The 26,030-nt window shown below is 45.0% G+C and overlaps 1 long non-coding RNA gene across 1 annotated transcript in view; it reads right to left on the minus strand.

The window, feature by feature from the left end:
• Positions 1-7,476: 7,476 nt before the first annotated feature.
• LOC310744537 overlaps positions 7,477-26,030 on the minus strand; it is a 32,144-nt gene continuing 13,590 nt past the window's right edge. Inside the window, exon 2 of the long non-coding RNA XR_014539615.1 lies at positions 7,477-7,777. This is a non-coding gene — a long non-coding RNA (uncharacterized lncRNA). The remainder of the gene's footprint in view (positions 7,778-26,030) is intronic.

The raw sequence follows: 26,030 nt of genomic DNA on the forward strand, positions 1-26,030 counted from the left end.
TAACTAACAATTACGCTAATTATCCTGAGATAAAGGAATATCCATTTTGCATCAAAACACAGGGACACTGGCAGAAGCGTTTTGAGATAACGGTGTATCTGAAGAAGTGTGCATGCACACGAAAGCTCATACCAAGAACTAACTTAGTTGGTCTTTAAGGTGCTACTGGAAGGAAAAAAAATTTTTTTGTTTTGAGATAACGGGTTTCTGTTATAGAAGCTGTGACATTTCTTTCCCCATATTGCTGCTCAGCCATGACTGTGAGAGCAGTAATTAGGCCCTGCTAGGATTCAAGATTTCTCTAAGCAAGTGCATCTGCCAAATCATAGAAAAGAAGAGGATGCAATGCATAGCACAAAAATAAATTGGAGCAACATGACAAAAATAGAGCAAATAATTACAGGCAAATGACATCAAAGGTCATATGAACATAAATATAATATTTCTAAAACTGTGGATAGGGAGAAAAAAATTATCCATCTCTCATTATATTAAGGCAGCAATAGATTCTGAACAGACACACATCCAGCGTAATCCACAGCCACAAGTCCTGATGGCAGCCATTTACTTGTTGTTGTTTAGTCGTTTAGTCGTGTCTGACTCTTCGTGACCCCGTGGACCAGAGCACGTCAGGCACTCCTGTCTTCCACTGCCTCCCGCAGTTGGGTCAAACTCATGCTGGTAGCTTCAAGAACACTGTCCAACCATCTCGTCTTCTGTCGTCCCCTTCTCCTTGTGCCATCCATCTTTCCCAACATCAGGGTCTTTTCCAGGGAGTCTTCTCTTCTCATGAGGTGGCCAAAGTATTGGAGCCTCAGCTTCATGACCTGTCCTTCCAGTGAGCACTCAGGGCTGATTTCCTTAAGAATGGAGGGGTTTGATCTTCTTGCAGTCCATGGGACTCTCAAGAGTCTCCTCCAGCACCATAATTCAAAAGCATCAATTCTTTGGCGATCAGCCTTCTTTATGGTCCAGCTCTCACTTCCATACATCACTCCTGTGGAAACAATAACTTTAACTATACGGACCTTTGTTGGCAAGGTGATGTCTCTGCTTTTTAAGATGTCACTGCCTTGCTGTGGCGAAGGGTCTTGAATAACTCAGAGAAGCTATGAGCTTTGCTGTGCAGGGTCACCCAAGATGGACAGGTCGTAGTAGAGAGTTTTGACCAAACGTGATCCACCTGGAGCAGGAACCGGCAAGCCACTCCAGTATCCCTGCCAAGAAACCTCCATGGACAAAGACAACAGGCCACTTACTTAGATGGATTTAAAGAAGGAATAGACAAATTCATGGACCAGCAGCTATTTCAGACAAGAGTTAAATGGCACTTCCAAGTTCAGAAGCAATATACCTCTCGATGCTGGACACTGAGGACAAACAGTTCAAGAACTTTGGCCTCATGCCCTGTTTTAGAGCTCCCCCTCTGGCTGGTGTTTGAAACACAAACCTAGAGTGCGTCCAGATGAGTGTTCATTGTGGGATCACAAGCATGCATTGGAGTACAATTTTGTGCATATCTACTCAGAAGTAAAGGGATGCGGGTGGCGCTGTGGGTTAAACCGCAGAGCCTAGGGCTTGCCAATCAGAAGGTTGGCGGTTCAAATCCCCGCGACGGGGTGAGCTCCCGTTGCTTGGTCCCTGCTCCTGCCAACCTAGCAGTTTGAAAGCACATCAAAGTGCAAGTAGATAAATAGGTACCGCTCCAGCGGGAAGGTAAACAGCATTTCCGTGTGCTGCTCTGGTTTTCCAGAAGCAGCTTAGTCGTGCTGGCCACATGACCCGGAAGCTGTACGCCGGCTCCCTCGGCTAATAAAGCGAGATGAGCACCGCAACCCCAGAGTCGGCCATGACTGGACCTAATGGTCAGGGGTCCCTTTACCTTTACCTTTACTCAGAAGTAAGTCAGTGGAAGTAATGCTCTGCCGCCACACTCAGAGGCAGTATGCTTCTGAAAACCATAGAAAGGGGAGCATGGTGTTGCCCTCAGGTCTTGCCCTTGAGTTTGCCACAGGCATCTGGTTAGCAACTGTGAGAAAAGGATGCTGTGGCTAGATGAGACATTGGCCTGATTCAGCAAGTTCTTCTAAAGTCCAGCGGGGAAGGACTGGTAATCTCAGCTAAGTGTATATACCAGCCAAACTTGCAGTCTTTAAGTGGAAATTGTGTTTACAGACCCTGCATTCATTTCTGGCTTATCATTGGTCCAGGATTTAAATGTTATCTGAATGTGTTTTGCAGCATCCATATCGCCCTATTGTTAGCATCATCTCAAATGCCATGTGATCCAAGCCCCAAGTTGCAAGCACTTTCTCGTTACATTATCATATCCACAGCTTCCCCCCTTGTTATTCCAAATTCAATTTCATTACCCTAATTATACTTCATTGTAACAGCTCTCAAAACTAAAAGCATCAGATTAGAGACTGCCATTTATCCTTTTTATTTAGCACTGTTAGAAACAGAGTCTAGGTGGATATTGTGTATGTCTGCTTTCCTCCCCCCCACCCAAACCACTTTGATCAATTTCAAACATTGCTTACTGCAACGAATCTGTTGAAGGCTGCCAGCTATAACATCCGAAGGTGTAAACTTCAATTTAGTTACAAAATAGGGGTGAGATTTATCAACAAAAGCCCCATGCAAGAACTTCTGCTTGTGCAAAGGGACTTTCTCCCCCTTCCCCCCTGCATGTTCCCCAAAATTGGCTAGGGAGATTGGGAGAACCCATGGAACGGTGTATGGGGGGAGAAGAGGGGGGATTGTTCCATTTGGCAAGCCAAAAAATGCTTCTGATAGACCAAGCAGCACAGCGCAAATTTGAATCCACCCCTCTGTCATATAGCTATCTATGGACTCAGCTACATTAGTAAAAAAATCAACACCTTGAATGCGTTATAAACATGCAACACCAGATGGCACCAGAGAGCAAAAAAAAATTCTATGCAATTTTTACAAAGCTTTTTTTCCCCTTTTGTTATAACGATTTAATTTCTGACTTATTTATAGTGGTTTTTCATGTGTGTAGATCCACCCTATATCTATATGTATAAATAAAGTATGATATTAAGGGTTGTAGTCAACACTAGTCCACTGGAATTAATGAACCCAATTTAGTCATATCCATTAACCTCAGTGGGTCTACTCTGAGCAGGACAAGCACTGAATACTTCCTAAGTATGCTAATCGTTAGCAACATGGGTGTTACTCAAAGCACGAAGGAAAGTGTGGTGTTCTAAGCGACACCCCTCATTACAGTGGTACCTCGGGTTAAGTACTTAATTCGTTCCGGAGGTCCGTTCTTAACCTGAAACTGTTCTTAACCTGAAGCACCACTTTAGCTAATGGGGCCTCCTGCTGCTGCCGCGCCGCCAGAGCCCAAATTCTGTTCTTATCCTGAAGCAAAGTTCTTAACCTGAAGCACTATTTCTGGGTTAGTGGAGTGTGTAACCTGAGGCGTATGTAACCTGAAGCATATGTAACCCGAGGTACCACTGTAAGTTCCAAAAGTCGCCATAGATGATATGCTGCTTATTCTACTCCTTTTTCTTCAAGAAGAAGAAGAAGAAGAGTTTGGATTTGATATCCCGCCTTTCACTCCCTTTAAGGAGTCTCAAAGCGGCTAACATTCTCCTTTCCCTTCCTCCCCCACAACAAACACTCTGTGAGGTGAGTGAGGCTGAGAGACTTCAAAGAAGTGTGACTGGCCCAAGGCCACCCAGCAGCTGCATGTGGAGGAGCGGGGAAGCGAATCCGGTTCATCAGATTACGAGACTACCGCTCTTAACCACTACACCACACTGGCTCTCAGCAGCTAAAAGTTGTTTCTAGCCTCTCCCACAGATATCTTTACTTGTTCACATCTCTAATTACCCACGTGACAGTGTGAAAAGGTAACACTGAAATTTAAAAGGGAAAGAAGTAAGCATATTGTGTCCTTGGTTGGAGAAGAACTGGATTGTTCACAATCCTGTCTTGATGTGTGTATTTATAACCAAAAAGTCAGCAGAAGAGACAGTAAGGTCCTCCCTCAGGTCCATGAGGACAGGCTTAGACCGACAATATGTACTCAGCATGGAAGAGTAAACCTTTCTGAGTGATCAATTTTTATATATACTATATTTCAGAAGATTCCTGTTCAATAAAACCAGCATTTCTAGTTTCATTAAAATCTACAAAAGAAACAAGCACTCCCAGCTCCACGGAACTTTCTGTTCTTCCATTCAGCAAAAGACTTCATTCAGCAAAACATAGCCCCCAAGACGCCGGCTACAAAATATAACCTGACAGCATTAAATGCCTTGGGTGTGTTTTTAAATAAGCATACCAACTAATAAGACAGAGTTGACACACAGGTTCTTGCTACCAGACTGGGATCAGATAAAGATCTTTAATATCTGGACAGTATCAGCCTAGCTCAGGATACAGTGGATATTTTCTCCACTGTCACTATGGACTCATTGCTAAAACTGTGTTTATGGAAGACAATCTTACTCGGCTACGAGTGATCGCCAAAGAAGAAGAAGATAGTGAATAACACTGGAGTCCCTTTACAACTCAAGCAGAAAGACAGACATAAGATAGGACCCTCTTCTAAGGTATAGATGCTGCGAGATCTCAGTCTCAGTTTATAGGTTTAATAATAAAAACGGCAACTCGTTCACTGCCATGTTTTTAGAACCAGCTGTGTAAAATATGTGACAGCTTAAGTACCAGTTGTGTGGTTGCAAACAGGAGCCTGGAGTTTTGTAGGCTACAGTGCCTGGAAAGAATGTATGTATGGTAAGCATGGGGGCCTGATTTATAGCACAGAACATCAAGCCAGCTGAGGATCATCATGTTTGCAGAACACTTTATGCCCACACAACGTAACACTTCAGAAAGAAACAAAATGCACTCACACCGCCAGGACAAAGAAGTTGAGCTAAGGACTGAGCTAGACACTTAATCCATACCATACATTTTGTTTTTCCTAAAGAAATTACAGGCAAGGCCTGATTCTTACTGGGAGGGCAGTGGGCATTAGAAAGTCCCTGTGGGGATTCTCCCCTGCCCCAAGACTCCTTGTGACAGGGAAAGGAGCAAGGCTGATCTCCAGATCATGATGGGGGAGAGAAGAGATAAGCCTTTCCTCCCTGCATATAGACTTCCGGTTGATTCCTTCTCTTCCACTCCTGTAATTGCTTATTCCTTTATTTAAAGTTCCCGTAGGCTAGTGGCCAGGAGACTTGTCAACCCTGAACCTACTGACAGTCAATCTCAGTCAAGATTTAAGGAAACTACAGCAGTCACGAAATTAAAAGACGCCAGCTTCTTGGGAGAAAAGCAATGACAAACTTAGACAGCATCTTAAAAAGCAGAGACATCACCTTGCCAACAAAGGTCCGTATAGTTAAAGCTATGATTTTCCCAGTAGTGATGCATGGAAGTGAGAGCTGGACCATAAAGAAGGCTGATCGCCGAAGAATTGATGCTTTCTGAACTCGAAGCATGGGTACCCCCAACAAAAATTTAAAATTTGGCAAAATATTTGGATTTTTATTATATGTATTGGTATAATTCGGAGTAATTGGTGTGATATGATTGGATTGTTAAATGGAAAATTAATAAAAATTATTTAAAAAAAGAAGAAGAATTGATGCTTTTGAATTATGGTGCTGGAGGAAACTCTTGAGAGTCCCATGGACTGCAAGAAGATCAAACCTCTCCATTCTTAAGGAAATCTTTTTTTAAAAAAAAAATAATTTTTTTATTAACTGGCCAATCACATCAAATTAAATCACATCACATAAATTCCAAATTACAAAGCCAAATTTTTAAATTTTGTTAGGGGAACCCATACTTCAAGATCCAAAGGGGGATTCAGATCATCTTCTTATTACTGCGTTAATGTCCAAATCAGTCCCAATCAGTCCAGACAAAGTTCATAATTCTATCCAGTCTTATCTTGGTGTTTCCACATCATATCTTGTTCATATAATTTCTCTTTTTCCTTTACGATCTCTTCTGTTAGTCTCCTTAAGCCGATAAGCAAATATAATAATCCTGTGTGAATTTCCCATTCCTCCAATCTAAGTCCAGATGGTTTCCATATATCTCCTTCGTAGTATCCCAAGAAATTGCCTATGGAAGAAATTAGAGAGAAATTAGATAACATCGCTCTTTCCATCATAAATTAGGCATTTGTCACTCTTAAGTCCCACCGAGGAGTTGATCCACGATATGTAAACAGCGCTATTTCTCTCTTTCTCCTCCCAGACCCAAGAGCTCCAACAATGCCTCCCAAAATGGTGACAGCATTTTTAACTGCGTCATTCCAAAACTCTTAGCTTTCCAGCTTCGTCTTGAAACATTGCTTTGGTTCGAAAGTTTATCTCCACACAGCCTTAAATCCACAGCTTAAGTCCTTTTCTGACTCATTAGGGGAGGGGATTCTTGTTTAATCACATAAAAAAAGGAAAGGCAGGTTTCCCCCCCCTCCCCCCTCAGTCATTTGTCGTACCGTATCTTGACGTATCTTCTCATATTTTATTCTTGTCTTGTTATCAGAGATCTCTTCTGTCAGCAGTCTTTACTCCCCCTTTTTCCTTGAAGTATGTGCAATTTATCTCATCCAAATTGTTTCTTTTGAAGATTCTTGCAACTAGTGGCACGGATCAGGGACGGCATCCAGGAGTGCCAGGATCCCACAGGAGGGCTTTGTGCCTAGTGCCCCCACCCCCACAAATTCGGGGGTGGTATAGGGCACAGCAGGCAAGGGCCGTCCCCCCACAATCCTGGGGGGGTTAAGGAGGCTAATTACCCCCATCATAGCCTCCAAATTACCTCGTGTGGGTCGGAGAGATGTTATTGTCAGCCATCTTCCGATGCGCCACCTAGTGCCCCCCCCATTCTTAAGGAAATCAGCCCTGAGTGCTCACTGGAAGGACAGATCCTGAAGCTGAGGCTCCAATACTTTGGCCACCTCATGAGCAGAGAAGACTCCCTGGAAAAGACCCTGCTGTTGGGAAAGATTGAGGGCACAAGGAGAAGGGGACGACAGAGGACGAGAGGGTTGGACAGTGTTCTCAAAGCTACCAGCATGAGTTTGACCAAACTGCAGGAGGCAATGGAAGACAGGAGTGCTTGGCATGCTCTGGTCCATGGGGTCACAAAGAGTCGGACATGATTAAACGACTAAACAACAACAACAACAACCAATCTGGTGCCCTCTAGACTCCCACCAGCCCAATTCTTGGCAAAAGTATTTCCCGCTCAATGTGAGGTCAGGTGAGGGGCTGCCACAGGTGGCCCCATCCCAGCAACATAACTTAAGAGTGCCTGAAGAAGGCCCCTATTGTGTGCAAACAAGCCCCAGTGAATTCAGTACGACTGTTTAATTAAGCACAACCAAAACAGTACATGATAAATGTAGTCCAAAGCTGAATTGGGCTGTCTGAAGAAAAGCACATATAACCATGTCCTATAAAAGCAGGCTGCATTTATGGAGTAGGTTTATACTCCACACATAATGAGGCTTGTTCCAAGTGTGAAATCAAATATGAACGTGCTTGTGACTTACAATAATTTAATCCAATTAGTAGCTTGAACCTGAATAGATAAGCATGGCATTACAGAGCGAGAGCAAGGTATGGCGTGACTAGCTACCCCACAATCTGCACCGAAGTTGCTGAAGGGCAGGATTAATGAATGCAGTCATTCCAGTTCTCCCCTTTGTTTTTCTGCTTCTAAATCATTCCAGGGTGAGGCAAGATGTAATATGCAGATGTTCTGGAACCTGGAAAAGCATGGAACAAATATGACAAGATAATTTCCAGTAAGATGTGCATTGAAAATAGATACTTCTCAGAAGATGTTTTTCTGAGAAAAACTGAGCATATTCTTTTTCTCACACTGATAGAAAAAGAAGGCCACTTCATAGAACTTTCTCCAAAGAATCTTCACCCTATTTTTTGTGACGGCCACAGTTTCCTCTCTGCAATGCCCCAGAATGATGTCCCGTCCAGGAGAAGGATGAAAAATGGTGGCCAGGGTACCAACACAGGGCTGGTGACATCCATCTGGAATATTCCAGGATGTGCCTTATGCAATTCCATTGGAGCTTTATGTCATCCATGAGGAGGAACCGCAATTTCCATGCCCCACAAAATATAGTCATCAACTCTCTATGCCTGGGGCCAGAAGGAATGAAAGGTATCCTTCAGGATTATGTTCTGGTCAGCTCTATAACTTGTAATGCATATCCTAGACAGGATAGGATCCTGCCTAGTATATGTTCTAATCTGGAAAGTCTTCACTAGGGTCCACTCCAGATGTTCCAACAACCATACTCTTCCCCCAGTGCACTCTTCAATAGGGGTTGAGTCCAGGAGTGGTAGTCTGCTTAGAGCATCAGCATTGCCATATTGATGGCCCATCCTGTAACTCCATTGTTGTCATTGTGTAAGTACTGTACTATGCTTCACTCTTTCTGCAAAATATTTTTTGATTGGTCTCCTCCCTCCCCTCCCCCAGTCTCTGAAATACTCTCGTGTAGAGAGGTGCTCTTCATCATTTCGATCTGTGTTGGGAGTGTCATCAATCCATGTCTTTCTTTAGGAGGTTTTTCACAGCCCTTGGGACTTTGCTGGGTGCTGATGAAACTCCACTGGACAATCTATTGCATTAGTACAACCCCCTTTGGGTATTTATGGGTTTATGGTCTTCCTTATCTGCTGGTAAACCTGGTACATGTCAAACTCACTCAGTTGTTGGCCTTCTCCCATCACTGTAAAATGGGGCACTTGTCTGAACTTAAAGCCTTGACTGAATATGACTTTATAAATATGGATACAACCTAGAGGGTGAACTAGGGATACTATGCATGTTGCCCATTCAGAAAACCACATCGGGGAGATGATGCGTTGCTATTCTAATTTCTCCAGCTCTGTTTTTGTTTTCTGTTGGAGGGCATATGGAATTCCTCTGGCTTTTTTGGGAAAATGTGGGCTGGCTGACCTTCTGGATCTATATCCTGGCCTTCACTCCCCTCAAGGTACTCAAGCCCTCTTGGTAGGACCTGATAATTCCTGCTAGGGCTGGAACTTTCTGAGCATCTAATGTCAGGGCCTGGTCGGATGAGGAGGAGAGCTGGGAGCCACTAGCCCAAGAACCCCCCAGGGAGAGCTCCAAAGATGACATCTTAGGGCCTGGAGTCTAGTGGTGGGACACTGAGAAGAAGTCAGCAGAAGAGACGAGCTGGGAGCTGATAGGAGAAGACTTGAGCAATCAAGGACTGTCAGGAGGAGGGCCTTCCAGGACTGAATTAGAAGCTGAGAGTCACAGTGTGCGTGCAGACAATCTCAGTCCTGCTGACTCTCTTCCCCCTCAGACCCCCCCCCCCCGCTCTTGAGGAGGGTCCTGCACATTGCTGAGCAATGCACCAGACAGGCCCAGAAGATGAGCTCTCTCCCTTGATGCAGCCTTCATCTGCTCAGGAGGGATCCAGAGTGAAAGTCTAGAGAGGGAACGCCGTGCCTAGAGCTTTGCTTCAGCAATGCCTTCATTAAGACGAACCAGGGACATTGCTATGTTGTTGTTTTCTACTAATAAAAAGCTAATTGCATTCCGTGCCTTCTCTCTCTGTGTGTGTGTGCCTGCCCTGTGGATGACCTGGTTTGTCGATAGCTCATTGACATCTAAATTATATGCTTCATCCCAATCTACTAGACTCTTTCAGCCATGTTTGACCTTTCTCCTCTTACTATGAAGTCTTCCCCCCTCCCCTTTGCCAATTATATGTAACAGGGATGCTTACTCATCCTACCACTGGGATATTTCCCCCAGAGTAAGTCTTCATTTCAATGAATTCAAGCCTGCTTTGCACTGTTGGTAAGTTTCTTTCTTGACTGCTCTAACAGAAACTCCTGTATCTAATCCTCCTCACACTGGAACAGATTTTTTTTTGGGGGGGGGACACAGGACATGCACAGGGGGGAGTAGAATGGTATGTCCCATTGCACAAATGGAAATCTTTGCACTAACAAAGCACAGTAGTTGAATACTGCCAGGATATTCTATACAGCTTCAGTTGTACATTTGTGCTCCATAAATAAATTAACCATGATTTCATTTTAAAACCTGGCAATTCTGGAGAAACAAAGACACCTCATTTTACCCTGACAAAATCCACTACATCTACTACTGCTAACAGGATTAAGAATCAGGTTTCAGAACATGGATTTCTGAAATTACACTGTGTAATTAAGCCCATATGTCATGTTCCTAATCTTTTCATCCTTGAGGTGGAGGACAAACATTTATGCAAAACAAAATTGCTCCATTAGGAAAGGCTGCCTGAAGTCCTAACCAGCCGTGATATTTTGTGACAAGGAGGGCTTGCTACATAAAACCTTCCAAATTGCTTGAAATTGGGTGATTAGCTCATCCTCTCCCAGCTTTCTTATTTGCTGGAAGAACAGATACAGCACAATAAAGGAAAATAATAGTATATGTGATCTACGTCAAACATGCATGTTTCTTGCAAGAGGCAGAGAAAGTGGAGCAGCTGGTTGCTAATCACTTTAATTCTGAGAACGACAGCCTGTTGGACTTACTAATAATTGCTTCAGAGATGCCAAGAGATCCAACAATGTTAGTAAACAAAACAAAACGAAGGGAGAACTGGATGCACACAATGGACACATTAACACCACATGGCCTCAGCCTAGATGGCAGTGCAAACATCACTTAGCTTCCGAGAATGAAGGCCTTCTGAGATTTCCATCCTCAAAGCTGTGTAACAAACACCTTGGGAACAGAATCATTTTTATCAGAGGCGCAAACTGAACTGATGAAGGCGCAAGCTGAAATGTCTTACTATAAGAAATTAAAATTCCTGTTTTGTTAGTCTCTATGATAAATATATGGTTTTAGTGCTTAACTGCATACGACCAGGATCTGGAAGAAACTTGCTTAAAGTGCTGCTTGATACCGTCACACACACACACCCTCATTGAAGCAGAGCTACAGTATATATTTGCTAAAACCCTTGAATATCAACTTATTCCGCCATCTGGCAATGTTCCAGGAAAAACATATTTATCTGTATTGTAATTTCCTCTTTGAATCCAATTTTCCAGCTTGTCAAATTAAAAATGATAATTTTCCTTGTTTAGGTCAGAGGAACCCCCCCCCCCCCGCCCTTTTAAGCCAGGAACTGATGGCTGATACTAAATATATAAGGAAATGTAGGTTTACATCAAGTTTCCTGCGAGAGTTGTGTGCAAGCTCAGGATTTGACCTGTTCATTTTCATAAACAGGCTATCTATATTATTCCACCGTCAGCCGTTTGGGTTTATGAAAAACAGAGACTGGGCCTTCTGCCACCATCAAGTTTGGCAGTGGAAGCTTTTGAGTTCTAAGGGCCATAGGCGTGCTCAGCCCAGTCTGTAGGACTGGTGGCAGTTTCATGGCCGTTCCTGCTTCTGTAGGATTGGGGAGTCTAGGTGAATTTGCTTCTCCTTTCCTCTAGGTCTAAGATCAGTTCCACAGATTAAATATTATGGGCTAAGGCAGAAAGTGGAAGCCAGGCATTCTGCCACAAAAGAATCTGGCTACAGCAGGCAAGGCTGAGAATATCCTTACAGCCATGATAAGGTCAGCACAATAAGTTTGGCAGCAGGTCATCACCAGTTTTGCTGGAGCTAAGGAGATTTGCCTCGCACTCTCACTAGCCTCTGGGTTCAGACAGAAAAAATGTCTGAGATGCCAGTGCTGTAATTACAAAACTAGACATTACTTTAGACTTGGGGCAATTGCTGCAAACAGAAAACATGTGCCTAACTCCATCCCTTTCCCTCTGTGGAATGTACCCATACAACATAGCTTGACCTCAAGGCTGAAGCTCTATGAAGTAATGCAGAGGAGGAGGAAGGAGGCAGATTGTGTGGTTACCACATAATGTCTTGTTTGTTTATTACATTCATATACCAGGCTTCCTCCGTGGAGCTGTCTCCAATTATGCTTGTACCGTAACTTCCAACCCAATATAATGAAAATAATATAAATTGCATTATAGCAAGGGAAATTGTTTTGCAAAAATTTGAATATTAGGGGGAACTGCCTGATAAAGTGTGTATGTTAGGAGAAAGTAACCGGTGGATTTTTTAAAAAAAATGCAAGCGGATATGAAAATGTGGTGAATCAAACTCAAGATTTAAGAAATGGAAAGAAACCCATCCCTAGCTCAATAAGATTTTAAAAGGTAAAGGTAAAGGACCCCTGACAGTTAAGTCCAGTCGTGAACGACTCTGGGGTTGCGGCGCTCATCTCGCTTTACTGGCCAAGGGAGCCGGCATTTGTCTGTAGACAGTTTTTCCAGGTCATGTGGCCAGCATGACTAAGGAAATTGGGACAGTATACGGGGCCCCCCATTGCTCTACAGCTTGACCCCGCAGTACGACCAGTCAGGCTCAAGGCCCGCCGGGTCCCGTTCGCTCTGAAACCCCGTATAGACGAGGAATTGGACCGACTCGTGGAGCAAGGAGTGCTGGAGCCGGTGCCTAATGCCCCCTGGGAAACCCCAATCGTCACACCCGTCAAGCCTAATGGTTCGGTCCGCATCTGCGCAGACTACAAATGTACCATAAACAAGGCCCTCACGGCCCATGCATACCCAGTGCCAGTGGTCAGCCATGTCCTTGCCACCCTGGCTGGGTTGAAAATTTTTGGCAAGCTGGACTTGGCCCAAGCATATCAACAGCTGCCAGTAGATGAGGCCACAGCAGAGGCACAGACGATTGTGACGCACAGAGGAGCGTTCAGGGTAAAGCGGCTGCAATTTGGTGTCAGCGTGGCACCAGGCATATTCCAGAATCTAATGGACTCTCTCCTTAAAGGGATTCCTGGTGTCACCCCCTTCTTCGATGATGTGTTGATTGCCGGGCCCACACCAGAGGAGTTTGAGGACCGCCTCCGCACCGTTCTGCACCGTTTCCAGACGGCGGGTCTCAAGGTGAAGCGGGAAAAATGTCTACTAGGAGTGCCTCAGGTGGACTTTCTGGGATTTATGGTGGACGCAGAAGGGGTCCACCCGACTGGGGACAAGGTACGGGCCATTTGTGATGCCCCAGCGCCCAAGAACAAGACTGAACTTCAGGCCTTCTTGGGACTATTGAACTTTTACCATTCCTTCCTTCCCCACAAGGCGGAGGTAGCGGAGCCCCTACACAGACTCCTGGACAAGCGGGCCCCTTGGGTGTGGGGCCAGCGCCAGGAGGCCGCATTCCAGGCAGTCAAGGACTTGCTGGTCTCAAACTCGGTCTTGGCACACTTCGACGAGAGGCTGCCAGTGGTGCTAGCATGCGACGCCTCGCCCTATGGCATTGGCGCTGTCCTGGGACACCAACTCCCAGATGGAAGAGAGGTACCGGTGGCATACTTTTCCCAGACACTCAACGCAACCGAGCGGAACTACTCGCAAATCGACAAGGAGGGTCTGGCAATCGTGAAGGGAGTAAAAAAATTCCATGATTTCTTGTACGGGCGGCCCTTCACCGTGGTGACTGACCACAAGCCGTTGCTTGGCTTGTTTGCCCCCGAAAAGCAGACCCCCCAAGTGCTGTCTCCTCGCGTCCTCAGGTGGTCAATTTTCCTTGCCAGCTACCAGTATGCACTGATTCACCGCCCTGGGAAGGCGATGGGCCATGCAGATGCCCTCAGCAGGCTACCACTACCGGAAACAGGCCCTGACCCAGCACCTGCACAAGAGGTTATGAGCCTGGAGCTGCTTCCTGACCGCCCCATTCAGGCACAAGAAGTTGCACACCATTCCAAGAAAGATAGGGTCATCTCCCGGGTCCTGGACTGGGTGTGGAGGGGATGGCCCAGCAGCAGCCCCGGGCCAGAATTCGCCGGCTACACAACCCGCAGACATGAACTGTCGGCCCACAAGGGGTGCCTGTTATGGGGAAGCAGGGTCGTTGTTCCCCAGCCCCTCCGCAAAAGGGTCCTCACAGCCCTACACGAGACACACCCAGGGGTAGTAAGAATGAAGGCCCTTGCCAGGAGTTATGTGTGGTGGCCGGGGATCGACGGAGAGATAGAGGCCTGGGTCAAACACTGCCAGGCCTGCCAAGAATCCCGCCCAGATCCCCCAAGGGCCCCAGTCCAGTCCTGGGAGTCCGCCCGAGCACCATGGTCACGCCTGCATGTGGACTTCGCTGGCCCCTTTCAGGGGAAAACATTCTTCATAGTGGTGGACTCCTACACCAAATGGCTGGAAGTCGCACTGGTACCATCCACTTCTACGTCCGCAGCCATCCGGGTACTACGCAGGCTGTTTGCAACCCACGGGCTCCCTGACACTCTCGTCTCAGACAACGGGACTGCATTTACGTCAGGAGAATTCCAAACCTTCACAGCGCAGAACGCCATCCGCCACATCCGTTCGGCGCCATTCCACCCTGCCACCAATGGCCAAGCAGAACGCATGGTGCGGACCACCAAGGACACCCTTCGCCGCATGACACAAGGGGATTGGGAGTACCGCCTTGCCACATTCCTTCTAGCACAGCACAGCACCCCCAGCTCAACGACTGGCCGGAGCCCCGCTGAACTACTAATGGGTCGGCGCCTTGCAATCAGATTGGACCGCCTTCACCCTGATAGAGCTCAGGATGAGGTAGTGGTGGGGGAAGGCAGGAACCCCCGGACCTTCGAGGCCCAGGACCCAGTGTACGCAAAGAATTTTGGGGCAGGCCCTGCATGGGTACCAGCCACAGTCACCAGGGTCACTGGCCCCGTGTCGTACGAGGTGCTAACAGATGGGGGGCAATGCTGGCGCCGCCACTGTGACCAGATATGGCGACGATTCCCTGGAGAAAACCAGGAGGAGGAGGACAGGTCAGGGAACAGTGGGGCAGTGAGGCCCATAGAGCAGCAGGGGCAAGCAGGAGAGGCAGAATCAGTAAATACAGAGGGGACCCGTGAGGCTGAAAGGACACCGGAACCAGAACCACGACTGAGCGAGCCAGTTGCGCCAGACCAAACAGCCCTATCACAGCCAGCATCCTTGGAACACGAGCCAGAACCTGAACCCCGGACCAGGGAACACCCCAGGCCGCGACGCACACGTAGGCCGCCGGCGTACCTCGAGGACTATGAATGCGACCTCCCGGGCAGGACTGGAACTTAGAGGGGAGGGGTGTTATGTACTGAGTTGAATAGGATCCAAACTGCAGCAGTCTGATTGGTCCTAGAACAATAGGATCCAAAAGGCAGCAGTCTGATTGGTCCTAGAACAATGCAGCAGTATGATTGGTTGGCAGGAACCACCCAATCATGCTCCAGATAGAAGTGAATCCACAACCTGATTGGCTTACAGTAGAATTCCGGAATTAGCCAATCATGTGCAGCCCATTGTGTAAATAATGTATATAAAGCAGATACTTTGAGGGGACTTTCATTCATTCCTCCTCACCACTATGAGCTGAATAAAGAGCATGAAATCACTTTGCGACTCTGAGTATATTTCAGCATAGAAACACCGTTTACCTTCCCGCCGGAGCAGTACCTATTTATCTACTTGCACGTTGACATGCTTTCGAACTGCTAGGTTGGCAGGAGCTGGGACTGAGCAACGGGAGCTCACCCCGTCGCAGGGATTCGAACCGCCGACCTTCTGATCGGCAAGCCCTAGGCTCAGTGGTTTAGACCACAGCGCCATCCGTGTCCCCAATAAGATTTACTTCTGGGTAAATATGTATGGGACAGAAGACTTCATTCAGAGCAACATTCTAGCTCTGTACCACTTAGAGGAGTGGGGGACTTATAAGAAATAGGAGCTGCAGTAAACCTTTCCAGTTTCATCATGAACAAATAAATTTTAGCTGTTTCTTGTAATGCTAACCGCTACACCCTGGGGTAAAATGGTTCTGTAGACAAAACAAAAAATTTTTTTTCCTTCCAGTAGCACCTTAAAGACCAACTAAGTTAGTTCTTGGTATGAGCTTTCGTGTGCATGCACACTTCTTCAGATACTTCAGATATCTGTAACTGGTTCTGTAGAGTAATGCATTTAGTGTTCAAAACTGAGTTCTCCTGCAATATAGTTTTAAGTGACAAATACACAAAAGAAACTTGTTTCCCTGAACTAGTGTTTCACCAAAACTGTATGTTCTGGATCTAAAAGTTACTTGAGGTGAACTGCCCTGAGCTAATAACAGGAACTGCTGCATCAAGGACATTCATTATATAAGGTTAGGTTAGGTTTATTGACTTCCTGAAGCAATTTACAGGCAAGTAAAAAAATACAATAATGAAACCACAGTATCAGATTTAACAGCACAATATAATGTCGGATTGGTGTTGCCCAACTGCCCAGGAAAATAACATTAAAACATATTTGCCTGGTAAACAATGTACTGGAATGTATACAGATCCAGCAGCTCAGGACACATGGAAGCAGTAGGGCAACACACCACAACACCTTTGAATGGACTAAACCCAGTCTTAATGGAAATGCCAAGCTATGTCTTCTTTCTTATGACAGCAGCTGTCAAGAGCTGGAGTCAAGTGAATCGGCAATAAAAACACAGTGTCAGTGAAGCTAACACTTCATTCAAAGCAACCAAAACAGTGCAGGCCCAGTGGTCCAAGCAACTCTTCCCAGTAGGTTTTGCCCCAATGAGGCAGTTGCAAGAATTGAAGGTCCCTGCCTGCCCAAAGCTGCCCGTAGAAGTCGCCTCCTCTCCAGGGTTTTCCCCAAGCAGTTGTAGACTAAGTCTGCACACAAGCAACCTCTGCTCTGCTCTTTTCTTTTGTCTGAATATCTCGGAGACTCTAGGGGGGAGGGGAGCTGGTTGCAGCAGGAGGAAACATCCCAGAAACATGGACCCAATATGTGTGGAATACGACACTTATGGAATGTTTAACTCACCATTGAAGGCTGATAAGAGGAATAACAAAGAAAGATGGGTTTGACTCCGCATAGTCTCCATTTACATTGTTTACTTATGTACAGTAATCTCCCTCCCACCTCAGTTGCAACAGCTACTATGGAGAAATTATCTTAACACTTTACATTGAAGTACAGTGGTACCTCGGGTTACATACGCTTCAGGGTACATATGCTTCAGGTTACAGACTCCGCTAACCCATAAATATTACCTCGGGTTAAGAACTTTGCTTCAGGATGAGAACAGAAATTATGCAGCGGCAGTGAAGTGGCAGCGGGAGGCCCCATTAGCTAAAGTGGTGCTTCAGGTTAAGAACAGTTTCAGGTTAAGAACAGACCTCCAGAACAAATTAAGTTCTTAACCCGAGGTACCACTGTATGTGGATGTGAGCTGAATTTGTAACAAATTTTTTTCCCCAGGTTTGTTTTGATGCCATGTGGATGGCTGCATACAAGACTGTAATAATAATAATAATAATAATAATAATAATAATAATAATAATAATAATAATAATTTATTTATACCCTGCCCATCTGGCTGGGTTTCCTCAGCCACTCTGGGTGGCTCCCAATCAAGTGTTAAAAACAATACAGCGTTAAATATTAAAAACTTCCCTTCAGGTGTCTTTTAAAGATAGGATAGCTGCTTATTTCCTTCACATCTGCAGGGAGGGTGTTCCACAGGGTGGGCGCCACTACCGAGAAGGCCCTCTGCCTGGTTCCCTTTAACCTCACTTCTCACAATGAGGGAACTGCCAGAAGGCTCTCAGCGCTGGATCTCAGTGTCCGGGCTGAACAATGGGGGTGGAGACGATCCTTCAGGTATATAGGACCGAGGCCGTTTAGGGCTTTAAAGGTCAACACCAACACTTTGAATCGTGCTCGGAAACGTACTGGGACCCAATGCAGATCTCTCAGGACTGGTGTTATGTGGTCTTGGCGGCCGCTCCCAGTCACCAATCTAGCTGCCGCATTCTGGATTAATTGCAGTTTCCGGGTCACCTTCAAAGGTAGCCCCACATGTGTACATGTGTTCGTCTCAGAAGACAACTTTCTGTTTGGTAACTGTATTAAAAAATGTATGTAAAGTTTATAGAAACCAACAAGAAGCCAGAGTAAATACAAGAAGTGCTAAGTGCTTTTTCAACCATGGTGATGACGCTAGCTGAAGACACCTGAAGTCTGGTTGGTTGTAGAGACTGTAAAACGCTTCAGCAATTCATCTATGTTGTTCCTTTTTCACATTGATCGTTACAGCCTTAATCAGGACTGCAATGGGGAAACCAGCCAGTCAGAGAATTATAAAGTAACACATTGATTTGCTATTTGCTCTCAGGAAGTAACTGGCTTCAAGTTTAAAGCAATTCCTATTGCCATATCTGAAGCAGAACCATCCATTATTGCATAAAGGTTATGGCAATGGGTTTTGGCACTCAAATGCTCCCCTGTTTCAGCTCCACTTGGTACTGCTAATGGATCTGATGAAACAGCATCCCTCAGAGGTTCACTGACCTTTCGTTTTAAAATCAAAGCAAAACTTGTACTAATTACTTGAGACATCAACACTACCCTAAAGGAGTTTTCCATAATTATTCCAGATGACAGCGTCAAAACTTGAATGTTTAAGTAACTATTAATGAAACATAAAATGGTTAGCATCCACTAGAAGGTAGTGATTGGCATGCAAAAGTACTGAGTGATACCTCCAGTGAGAAGCTGTGTAGTATAGTGAGTGGACTAGGATCTGGGAGATCAGGGTTCAAATCTCTATTCAGCTATGAAGGTCACTGGGTGACCTTCAGCCAGACACAGTCTCTTAGCCTCATCTTCTGCACAGAATTGTTGTGAAGATAAAATGGGCAGAGAAAGAGCAGCTTACACCATCTTGAGCGCCCTGGAAGAAAGGTGAGATATAAAGGCCTTGTTTGACCCAAACAGTGTCAAGGTTTCTCTTCCTGGCTTGGATGATATTTATGACTCAATTTTGAAAACTAAAGGTATCTCCGCTGCAATTAAAGGACGAAGAAGAAATAAGATCCCAATAAATTAATGGAGGACTGTTTTTTAAAATGATTAGCAAAATTATTTAGGGGATGAAAATAGAGAGAACCAATCAGAGAGTGTGGCTGATAGTTTGAAATTAGAAGGATTTTATATTAGGGAGCACACAGAGAAGGTTCATTCTCTGGCCTGTTCTCTCTTTCTTACAAGCTTTAGCTGAAACTGGTTTTCCTTTGGCCCTTTCTTCCTCTATCCAGCAGCATCTTTCAAGAAGGCATGCTGGCTTGGTATTTTGGGGAGATAAATATATTACTTCTAGTAAAAGAGTGACCATAGCTGCTAGAGGCCCGTGGAAATTTGTGTCCTGGGCTTTTCAGACTCAACTACCCATGTACTGGGACGCGGGTGGCACTGTGGGTTAAACCACAGAGCCTAGGGCTTGCCATTCAGAAGGTCGGCGGTTCAAATCCCCGCGGCGGGGTGAGCTCCCGTTGTTTGGTCCCTGCTCCTGCCAACCTAGCAGTTCAAAAGCACATAAACGTGCAAGTAGATAAATAGGTACCACTCCGGCGGGAAGGTAAACGGCGTTTCCGTGCGCTGCTCTGGTTGGCCAGAAGCAGCTTAGTCATGCTGGCCACATGACCTGGAAGCTGTACGCCGGCTCCCTCAGCCAGTAAAGCGAGATGAGCGCCGCAACCCCAGAGTCGGCCACGGCTGGACCTAATGTCAGGGGTCCCTTTACCTTTACCCATGTACTATCTGAAACCAAAGGGGCACATTGGTTGCCAGATGCAAACTATATTGACATTATATTTTCAGCTTTCCTGTCCCACCACTAGGAGACCAATTCTTTCTGTCTTGGAACTGCTCTTGGCTTAACTCTTGCTGGGTCTGCAATGCTCTACAGAAATGCTGTAATGACGCATAACAATCAGAGTTGTGTGTGACTTGCAGCAACCTTCTCTTGCCAAACCAATGACGGCTTGCAAAGGTAAAATATATGAATGGGAGATGTTATTGTGTAATTCCTGGCATGCGAGTCTAAGTGCATCCAGCTGCCATCAAGGGGCAAACAAGTCAATTTTCTATACCTAGTGACAAGGCTGACATACCATGGGAATCCAAAACCTGGGGCAGGGGAAATATATTCAGCAGCTCATCTCTGCCGGGGTAGCATTTCAATGAAATATTCATTCTTTATATTATTGTGACATTTAACTGCTTTAGTCAGAGGCCTGGGGTGATATGCAGGTGCACAGAGCAGCATCAAACCTGCCATAACATTTAAATAGAGGATAAAATGAGAAGGTCCAAAGGTGAGCAGGTATTTCAGTAGTTTGGGTTAGGTTTGACAGACAGTATTTTGTTGGAAGGATTCAAGCCCATGCCAAGAAATGTAGCTTTGTGTTAATCAAATGGATTGCAGCACTCTGTTGACCTAGTGCAAAAACCCACCTTTAAAAAATACCATACTTTATGCCAGAGCTTTCCAAACTATGTGTCGTGACACGTTAGTTGCAGTGTGTAGGTGTGTTGCACAAACGTTCCCTGCGCTCTGCCCAGGGCTGGAAAAGGGTTAGTTTAACCTCCAGTTTGCCAGTAAAACTTAATTGCTTTGTCGGAAAATGATGCATGTCTAAAAAGTGTTGCCAGCGCGAAGAGTTTGGAAAGTTCTGCTTTATGCACCTAGGAAAGTGATGGGGTGAAATGCGTGGGATGAATGATGGGAAATAGGGGTAGGGGAAATTTTCCATTTTGGTTCCTCTTCATTTCTCATTATTCCAATGTTACAGTTCTCCACATTTCCATGTCAGTTTGCCAGGTTTTTGTAAAACAAATCCTCATGAAAATTCATCAGTATTTTAGTGTGAATTGCTCATAATGTGCACAATTGTTATGCAATTCTGACAAATATAGACATTTTTATATGCATTTTCACGGATATATACATTTATATGCACACTTTACCCTAGTGTATGCGGGGTTTTTTTTTTCATATTACACATCTGCACTGAGTACTGCACTGCAAAATTCATTGAAGTGCAACTTTTTAAGAATGGCTGCCATTTGGTTGAGGCATTGTTTCAGGAAGTGTGAATATATTCATTTTTGAATGTGAACTGAGTTGAATTTCTCCCGTTTCTCATGGGAAGTCATATAAACACTCCACAATGAAATCAGAATGGATGCAGGATGAAGGCTGATTGTTGTATGATCAGTGAAGACCAGATGTAGTCTTACCTTTGCGTAAGCTTTCTGGAAGCAAATAATAATAAATGCCCATCTGAAAGAGCCCAAAGTCACACTCGGAGCTTTATGGATCTGTTAAAGTGAACCTTTGTGGCAAATTTGGAGGTTTCATCTTGGGAGATGAAAGCTGAAGAAGGAAGCAAAACTAATTTCGGTAAGACTAATGATCTCTGGGGGATTCAGTCCATTCCCTCAAAAGCAATTTCACTTCCCAAGTCTGCGATGTTATGGGCATTGCTGCATTAGACTGCAAGGACTTACTATCCCTTGTTTTTAGAACGTGGAGCCAACCTTTCTACATAAAACAACTAAGGACAAGTTAATAACAGACTCTGCCCACCCAGAATGCACACACACAGCCAAAGTGAAGCTGCCACTGTGCCATTTCTTAGAACCCTTGAATCAAGTAAAGCAGGTCCTAAAGAAAAGCAAGGGAGGTAAATTGGGGCATTTTAACTATAAGTAGTTTCATAAATGCTAAATTGCCAATGGGGAGGGGGGGACTGGGGCATAGCAAGAGAGAAAAGAGCACACAAATATTTTTCTGCATTGACAATTAATTTCTAAAATATTTATTGTGGTTATGCTGGTTTTAAAGTCTGCTAGCAAGATTAAAGGAGGCTTAAAGTAGCTCTTTGTCCATGGAGTTTTCTTGGCAGGGATACTGGAGTGGCTTGCCGGTTCCTGCTCCAGGTGGATCACGTTTTGTCAAAACTCTCCACTATGACCTGTCCATCTTGGGTGGCCCTGCACAGCAAAGCTCATAGCTCCTCTGAGTTATTCAAGCCCCTTTGCCACGGCAAGGCAGTGATCAGTGAAGGTGCTGGAGAAGACTCTTGAGAGTCCCATGGACTGCAAGAAGATCAAACCTATCCATGCTGAAGGAAATCAGCCCTGAGTGCTCACTGGAAGGACAGATCCTGAAGCCGAGGCTCCAATACTTTGGCCACTTCATGAGAAGAGAAGACTCCCTGGAAAAGACCCTGATGTTGGGAAAGATTGAAGGCACAAGGAGAAGGGGACGACAGAGGATGAGATGGTTGGACAGTGTTCTCAAAGCTACCAGCATGAGTTTGACCAAACTGCAGGAGGCAGTGGAAGACAGGAGTGCCTGGCATGCTCTGGTCCATGGGGCCAAGAAGAGTCGGACACAACTAAAAGACTAAACAACAACAAAGTAGCCCTTGCTTGGTCAGTTAGAATGTCGAATCTGCACTGGGTCAGAATGCTCATTGGCATTATTCATCATCTTTCCTGAGCTTTGACAGCATTGCTAGATCTGTCAGCTGGGAAAGAGTGCAGTGCTGTTTGTAAACCAATTTGATTCCTCAGCCTCTAAGGGTCGACCATTCAAATAGAGGGCTATACCTCTGCTGTGGGCAGAGCCACCAGCTTGCAAGAGTGCCTCCTCCCGCCCCAGTGAGGAAATCTGTCCACTGCCGTTGCTTTGCTCTGCTAAAATGGGCATGGACTTGGCACAGAGTCAGTGAAGAATTATAGCTGTCAAAACATTGATGAAATTATTCACTGCCTGTGAAGCAGCACTTTTTGTTTCTAGAGGAACATATGGGCTTTCATCCTGCCCAAGGGTGTTTCTGTGCCAAAGCAAAGGCGGTCCTTGGCTCGAGGCTGCAATTACGAAAGTAGCAAGGCTTTGTCACTGCCATTGTAAAATGGATCCACCCTAGGGGTGGAAGCACGTTGTGGATATCACACAAAGTTACAGAAAGAGGAGGTGTGTGAAGGTGGTATTGCATACCTTCCAACTTTTGTCTGATGGAAATACGGACGTCCTAAGGAAAAATGGGACATTCTGGGATCAAATCAGGAACCAGGACGGCTTCTGTAAATGTCCCTGGAAAATAGGGACACTTGGAGGTGCTGGTGTTGTACCACTCAACCTCGCTGGTGCTTTGGTAAAGCACCAAAAACAGGTGCAGGGAGGAGGCTTCTGTTCTTGAAGTTTCATTAAGAGGCTAAAGTATACATGGTCAGTTAAAGTGAATTCCATCTGGTTTGTAGTGCAAACATGAGCTGATAAGCTTAGCAGAGCCAAGGAGAGACAGGGACAAAGGTGTGCCCCTATCAGGCCAGTAGCTGGGTACCAAGACAGGAAGATGAGGCTCCAGTGAGCAGAGGCAGGAGATACGGTCAAGATCTAGGCAGCAACATGGCCAGAGGCATCTGGTGAGCTTATAGCCCCGACACACACTCTTACAAGGTGTATGTCAGAACCCACAAGTGTGTCCACAACCCACACATTTAGCTACGCCGTGCAAGAGGCTTAGGGCTTTTTACTGGTGTTAAATGTGCCTGTGTTATGGCTATGTGTATCTCCCGTTGACGTTATATCCATAAGGTCAGGGGTTAGAAATCAGCACCTTTCATATGAAAGTTAACAATACCTACAAGACTAACTGGTTGTCTTATATGCTTCCTTAATCATGACTTTTGGGAAGAAGTTTCCATTGTCTGTGCAGAACCCCATTGTTTCCTACAGGTGATAATTAAACTTGACGGGTAACGCAGGATTAGTGGACTGATTGTTACTTTAGGTACTAAGACGTCAGGATATTTACACATGTCTTCCAGCTCATGTTTAAGGTAAGAACCAGGACCAAGGTTAAAATAGGTCATAATGGGATAAAATAGATCATAATCATTTTATATACTCCTTCCAGCTTCACTGAAGCCATGATTTACATCAATAAACCACACAAAAAGTTCAACTTGGCACCCATCATGACTGTGTTTGCAGCCATTGGTTGGCTAATGAGCTGTCCTGAGCAATTTGGAAGTGTGGGTGCCTGTTTCCTATTTTATTTTGATAATGTAATTTACTGTTCTTAGCTTCTTCCCCCCTTAGCTTTGTCATCTTTCAAGTGTTATTTTACCTTCTACAAACAGCTCTGGGCTTACAGGAAAGCAGCCTATAAAAGAGGACAAGGTATATAAGCAACTTGAGCAAAGATCCCAAGCCGTGTGAGTATTTGGGCAGGCAGCTCTGAGCCTCAGGGGCAAGGCTTGCCTGTGATGAATTGCACACGTAACCCAGGAAGAAATGCAAAGGATGGCAAGTCTTCCCTTAGGTTATAATCAGCCCATCAAAACTGTAACTAGGAGTTAGAAAAAGTCATTCATGCAAAATAATTAGTTTGGAAGGATTTTTTAAAAACCTCATTACATTGTCTCTTATGACTAATGATGTATGTGTCTGATCCAAAAAGACAAAATAATTACAGGAGCTAATAGAAAATGTATTACTTTAGGTATAACACATTCCATTTTTGTGACTTGCAAGAGACAGGAAAATCCAGCATTTCATCGCTAGCGTGCTGGGCACAGAACATGGACTAAACTTTCTTTTATGATCTACTTGGGCAACAAATACATTTTATAAACCATGGATGAGGAACATGTGGTCATTCAGATACTACTGGACTACAATTCCTATCATGCTGGCCATTGGCCATGCCACCTGGGGCTGATGGGAGACGGAGTCCAACAACCTTGTGGAGGGCCACAGGTTCCCCCATCCTTGTTATAAATGTACAAATACACAATCTCTTGCTGCAAGGAACAGCTTTTAAATACCACCACTCCTTTGAATTCCCCCATGCATGCCGAAATGTTACTTGGACTTCATGGGGAGATGTGGAGGAAGGCACTTGGAAGCAAGCTGGACTCTCCAAATTGCTATTTGGCACTCAATACCTACAACTTAGAGAGAGAACAAACGTCAAACAATGAACATTGTTTAAAAACTGGCACTGCTAACGTTTCAGTGAACTGGTAACCTTTCCCTCCGCCATAAATCCCTCAAACTTTCCAACCTTAAACAGTGCTTTGGGATGGAACGCAAGTGAAAACTTGCAAAAGTGTCATGGGAAGACATCAATTTTGTTTCATAATACTTTTGTTTGTAGACATATGGAAAGCACGCTATTATTAGGTTTCTTTCTTCTGTGCCACTGCAGATTCCCCTAAATGGTTTCACAATTCTTTGCTCATCCTCTTATGCTTATGATCCCCTATTCCACTCAACACCCTACAAATGTGACACAAAAAATATTTTTTGAGCTCTGGCAGATGTTTGTATTTCTTCCTTATTTCAATTACCATCAGAAGTTGTGGAAGGTCACAGCAGCAGTTATTTGTGGAGGTTAGCTTGATAGCAATATCTGGATTAGGTCTATGCCAAAAGGTGGGTAGAACTGAATCTTCTCATAATATATGTATTTAGCCCAGGGATGGGGAATCTGCAGCCCTCTAGATATACTTGGACTTCAGTTCCCATACTTCCTGACCCTTGGCCATGCTGACTGGGGCTGAAGGGAGTTGGAGTTCCTGAAGGTCTCTGAACAGCCACTGCAGAATCTCCATCAGGAAAAGTTGTGCTTCTTAGAGTTCTGCAGCTGCCTACGAAGGTAGGATTTATGCTATATGGATGGCCTTGAAAGCAAACACTGCCAGATTCTTGCCCGTTGCATTAACAAGTTAAATATATCAAAAGCTGCAGTTGTACAATGTTCTGAAATACTTTTACATTGGGATTGCATATAATCCTGCCTTGTACAGAGTCAGAGACCATTGGTCCAGTTAAGGAAATTCTAAAGGGCTTTGAGAAAGAAGCAGAAAAATGGAAGCCTCTTTCACAGTGGGAAAAACTTTTGAAAAATTAGAGGACATTTATCATCAGAGCACTAGCATAAGCATCTAGCAGAAACTGGGATTTTCTACATGGGCTGGTTAATATTCATTGCCTCCAAGTAACTAATGAATAGAAATGGACCAGGCTCTGGGAAATGCTCCAGCCTTGAGCAAGAGACAGTTGTACCATTT

This window comes from Podarcis filfolensis (genome assembly GCF_964270895.1).
Source record: "Podarcis filfolensis genome assembly, chromosome: 11".
NCBI lineage: Eukaryota > Metazoa > Chordata > Lepidosauria > Squamata > Lacertidae > Podarcis > Podarcis filfolensis.